Raw genomic sequence first — 5,871 nt, 5'->3', positions numbered from 1 at the left:
CATAATGTTAGTTTTTTACTGAAACACACAGTGGTGCGGTTATGCTCTTGTGACCTGTCAGTGTTCTACTAGCTACAACAGGTCTCATTGAGACCCACCATCAGCAGACCCTTGGAGGTCTGTAGACCCAACTCTACCTCGTTTAGCATAGCCAGACCTTGTATTATTGTGTTCTGTGTATTCTCGGAGAACTCAGAAGCCTGGAATAAGAGGCTAAACTCTGCCTAACTCTGCCTAGTAGAAAACATGCAGACCTCCGCTTCCCTCTTTCCCTCTCCTCTCTTTCCTCTTCATCTTCTCTCTCCCTCTCTTTGCCCCCTTCCCTCTCGCCCCCCCTTCGCTCTCCCTCTTTCTCTCCCTCCACATAGTGAGACCACATGTACAGTCTGAGGGCTGTGTGTGCTGTGGCCTTAAATGATGAAATATGTCAGTTGTCTTAAAAAGACCCCATCCTTCCCTCTCTGGGCAGAATTAGCACCACTCCTTTCTTTCAAAAGGGAGAAAACACATCTGCTCTGGTGGAACAACTTTTTTAAAAAGGAAGCCAACTTTCCCCCTGAAATGTAGACTGGGATGGATGCAGAACAGCTCCAGGATTAACAGTTAATGAATGGGCTCAGTTTAGGTTTAGTACCCAGTTACCCTGGCAGTAGCACTACTTTCTGCCTCCTGCCTACCTCCACCCAGTAGTCTACAGTACCTCCATCCAGTAGTCTACAGTACCTCCACCCAGTAGTCTACAGTGCCTCCACCCAGTAGTCTACAGTACCTCCACCCAGTAGTCTACGGTACCTCCACCCAGTAGTCTACAGTACCTCCACCCAGTAGTCTACAGTGCCTCCACCCAGTAGTCTACAGTGCCTCCACCCAGTAGTATAACAGTACCTCTACCCAGGAGACTACAGTACCTCCACTCAATAGTCTACAGTACCGCCACCCAGTAGGATACAGTACCTCCACCCAGTAGGATACAGTACCTCCACCCAGTAGGATACAGTACCTCCACCCAGTAGAAAACAGTACCTCCACCCAGTAGGATACAGTACCTCCACCCAGTAGGCTATGCCTGTCACACATTCCCACCTATCCGCCTCACTTAAATACGTCTGGCCACAGGCTAGTAGTGCCCTCAGTACCATTTAATGTCCCTGGCTCACTTCATCTGTCCCACATTTTATTACATTTTATTTAGCTGTCTTGCTGATAGCTGCCTTTTCTGAGTGCCAGCCCAGTGGTAGGAGTGTGTGTGTGTGTGTGTGTGTGTGTGTGTGTGTGTGTGTGTGTGTGTGTGTGTGTGTGTGTGTGTGTGTGTGTGTGTGTGTGTGTGTGTGTGTGTGTGTGTTTGCCTGTGCCTGTGCCTGTGCCTGCGCGTGTGTCCATTTTTTCATATTCCCCCTCCATCTGGGCAAGTCGTTAGCACCAATATCTTCGGTACCAGCCTAACAGTAAACTTAATGAAATCAGCGGAACATGAATCATAGGCTACATGTTTATTATACACTGGGCTGAACTACTGTGGCTCTAATGGGACTGCAACCCGACTGCAACCACAGCATGGTATGAGTGGATGCTCTGGGCAAAGCTGTCCCAAAACACTGCACAATGGGACCCGGAGGAATGGCTATGTATTTGAATCATTCCATTCTATGGGCATGGTCTCAACTTGAGGTGCATGCATAACATAACTCTCATTGATATCCACTGTCGGCATCCGAATTGACAGCTCTATGCACTGAAGATCTATGTATCTGCTAGATATGATTCAACCCTTTAATAAGTCCGGTAATGTGACAGATCATGTAGACAGTCAAAGACTCCATCCTGGTTACATTGAACATGCCATCGTAAAACAACCCTGACATCATTGCGCCCCATCGTGAAAACAGTAGTACCAAGACATAATTTCTCACACGCGAGCCAAAAGGGGGATTTTGTAGTTTAGAAGACTCTACTAAGTTATCCAACAGAAATGACAAACTGTGACACTATGACTGTAGTATTACTGTAGTGTACAATAACCAATCATTGCACTTCAGTTTCCATACACAGATAATTCCACAGATAAACCCAGAGGGAAACTGTGATCCAGTTGTTCTGACTGATTTGTTTACATTGAAGAGGATGGAGGTTTTAACAATGTAGACCTATAAAACCCGTACATGACTGAAGGCGTACATCAATTAAATTACAGGTTCATAAACCTTAATGTCTTCCGTTCCCCAACTAGGCAACTTGTTGTGGCCCTAGTGGTATGCAGCTCTTAAGAATGAGGCCAAAATTTGATGCATGCCATCACTTCCTAGCATTGTGGATTTGTTTACCCTTATGAAAATCACCTGACGTGGATACGGTTACAGCCCTGTAATTATTGGAGATGAACCGGGATGAGGGACCTATATATTTTGCGTAAGGGACGGATGAGACATATATGGGCATATGGCAGACTAATCAGAACCAGTCACGAAGGAGGGTTGAACGATTTTGAGGGTTCTCAGTTTGAAGAAAAAAGGCTGATTTGTACACACCAGATAAAAGCAGGGTTACAGTGTAAAAGAGGTTTCTTTTGATTACTCATAAATGAAGACAGTCCGTTCTACAAGACTCCACACACTCTGTGGTTAGGGTAGTACACTGTATCTTGTTAAAAGAGTGACTCTGGCTTTAATTGTTCAGAGTAATTTGGGTCAAAATGGTTTAACTTTAAACTGGTGGTGAGTACGCCTGTTTCAGGGAATGTTTTTTAGAGATGGGGATTAGGAAGTTTTACAATGGGACTTCATACTATTTCAGGACAAAACTCTTGCTTCAATACCACTTAGCATCCAAGTTGCTAGTCATTTATAATTAGCTTATTGGGTCTTTTTTTGAAAAATCACACAATTACATTTCATTGGATGGCAGACACCCATAAATGGCAAGGTGCATAGCTAAATTGCTATTACCAATTGGACGAGAAAACTTCACACTTGAAACTATAACAGGGTTTTAAATCAATTATTTTCTACAGTACTGTCGACAGTCATCACATTCCAGGCATTCTGTTTTCACTAACAACTGAATCTATATCACTTAACATCTGAAAAGCCAAATGATATCACCGAATTCTTTAAGACTAGAGATTGCCTCGAAATATACATCTACTACCTAGTGCACCGTTGAATATGTCTTCAATTGATAACATAGTACCTTCAGAGACAATGAGCCCTACACTCTTAGAAAAAAAGGTGCTATCTAGAACCCAAAAGGGTTCCATAGAAGAACCCTTTTTGATTCCAGGTAGAATCCTTTTGGGTTCCATGTAGAACTCTTTCTACAGAAAGATCCACCACATTGTACCCCCCTTTCAGGTGCTACCGTGCTAAGCCTTAATGAAGTGCACACCTGTTATGTTACAAGGTTCAATTTCAGCTGCCAAGGACTCCATTCTGCCATAAGTCAGTATATAAGTTCCATGGTATAGGACAAGTTTTATATAAGTCTATGTAAAGCTTTGCCATGTCTATATAAAGCACTAATTGGTTCTTGATATGTTCCATGGTTTTATTAAACCCAACCACCCACTTATAAATTATTTATGATGGATTGACTTGAACACAAAGTAATTACTTCCATGTGTGGGAGATCAACTATAGTCAAAGATTCCATCATTAATTAGGACATTTATGAAGCGGACAAGAAGATAAACTATGTAACTATTGGTTTCCTAGGCTGACATACATACAGACGCACACACACACACAAACAATCCAAACTTACACACAAACAATCCAAACTTACACACACAAACAATCCAAACTTACACACAATATTTTTCTCAGCTAATCGCCAGCAATGAAATCCCATACTATCTATTCCTCGATAGTTTCCTATTCATTGCCATGTGGACATATCTGTGCCTTGTTGTCATGCATGTGATATTGAATCCTCCCTCACTCAGTCTTTCCACTAGCTGTGTGTGCCTGTGGCGTCTGCTTTCTTAGGATGACCACACCACAGTACAGTCTGGTGACATACATACAGCACAGCACGCAAGTAGAACATCACGAACTGTCATTTCCTAAACGGAGACGTGGCAAGACTGTATAAAAAACTCTATAGGACTCTCAAAGTCAAGTCTATAGGACCTCAATAGTACACTTGAAACAGACACAATAACATGTTTTAAGTTGTCTACTGTTTCCCAATCACCGCCAGCCTACAGATGAGCTTGAGCTTGGAGTGAGAAATCGACAAAAAGGTGGGAGCTGCTGTCTGTATGAACCCAAATGCAGGAACTCAGTGTCCTCAAGCCAAGAGAGGAGAGTTAACTACCTGCTTCTACCTCTACCACCCAGTCATGAGTTGCTGATGAGTGCTGAGGATGGATGAAGGTGTTGTAGCGTGTCATACAGACTGTCTGTGTAAAATGAACCGCCAAAACTCATCTGCCTTCCTTCCTGCCTGTGTGCCTCACCTCTGCCTGCTCCTGGAATGACAGCTACCAGCCCTGTCATCTTTTAAAGATCCACCACACTCACCTCTGCCTGCTCCTGGAATGACAGCTACCAGCCCTGTCATCTTTTAAAGATCCACCACACTCACCTCTGCCTGCTCCTGGAATGACAGCTACCAGCCCTGTCATCTTTTAAAGATCCACCACACTCACCTCTGCCTGCTCCTGGAATGACAGCTACCAGCCCTGTCATCTTTTAAAGATCCACCACACTCACCTCTGCCTGCTCCTGGAATGACAGCTACCAGCCCTGTCATCTTTTAAAGATCCACCACACTCACCTCTGCCTGCTCCTGGAATGACAGCTACCAGCCCTGTCATCTTTTAAAGATCCACCACACTCACCTCTGCCTGCTCCTGGAATGACAGCTACCAGCCCTGTCATCTTTTAAAGATCCACCACACTCACCTCTGCGTTCACACGCAGGGGAAGCATTTCAGACAAATTAAATGGTAACTGATACCTTTCTTGTGTGACTGAGTGAGTGAGTGTCAGTATTTGGTCATGTTAACTTGGGGCTTATTTTTGTGTAGAAATGCAAAAGCTATACCCTACAGCAGAATTGCTTTTGTTTCCCCACTCAAAATAAATAATGATGTGTTTTCTTTTCACAATGGGATTCCCTTTCTTCAAAGAGCGACTTCACTCTTTGGCTAACTTTTACCCCACTGGCTTGATGCCCTGCAATGAATGACATCATTGTTACTGTCAGTGTGTGAGTGTTAGGTTGGTTTGAAGACACGCTGTGGTCTAACTGCAGGTAATCCACTCCCTGAGAATGTTAAGTGTACCTTCTCAGGCCTCTCGCTCGATGACAACATGCCATTTCACTGTGCTGAATGCTAAGCCATGGCTCCACACTTGGCTTTGAACCTATTGTTCAAGCCTAAGAGAGGAGACTAGAGGATAATACCCACAGACACATATAAGCTAAGATGACGATAATCATATCTCATAAAAAGGAGCACCTGAAAGAGTACACATGCATATGCTATAACCTATATGCATATGCTACGACCCAATCATAGTTCACCAGACTGTATCATAGACGATAGTTGGGTACAGTTACAGCTACAGTGAGATTCTTAAGACATATTAAAACGGAACCTTTCATAGTTGCCATGATGATGAACAAGTTGGACATAACCCTAGTCCCCTGGAGGCTGCTGGGACATATAGTTGTGAGGCTGGGTGATAGAATGCCTCTGAGGTATGGGATGATGATGGTGTATACTACACACAGACTCAGGTTACAGGGAGAGACAGGCTGAGACTGTGATTGATCCTGATAGCAGAGGCCTGTGGGAGAAGTGTAATTCAACCTGGAACAGATGTTAAAACCCCTGGAAGAACGTGGTTACGGAGAGGGCAGAGCTGG

Source organism: Oncorhynchus mykiss, chromosome 12, assembly GCF_057628025.1.
Source record: "Oncorhynchus mykiss isolate SJ-2025 chromosome 12, ASM5762802v1, whole genome shotgun sequence".
In the NCBI taxonomy this organism is placed as follows: Eukaryota; Metazoa; Chordata; class Actinopteri; order Salmoniformes; family Salmonidae; genus Oncorhynchus; species Oncorhynchus mykiss.
The sequence above is the reverse complement of the archived record's forward strand: the minus strand, read 5'-3'. Positions refer to the sequence as shown.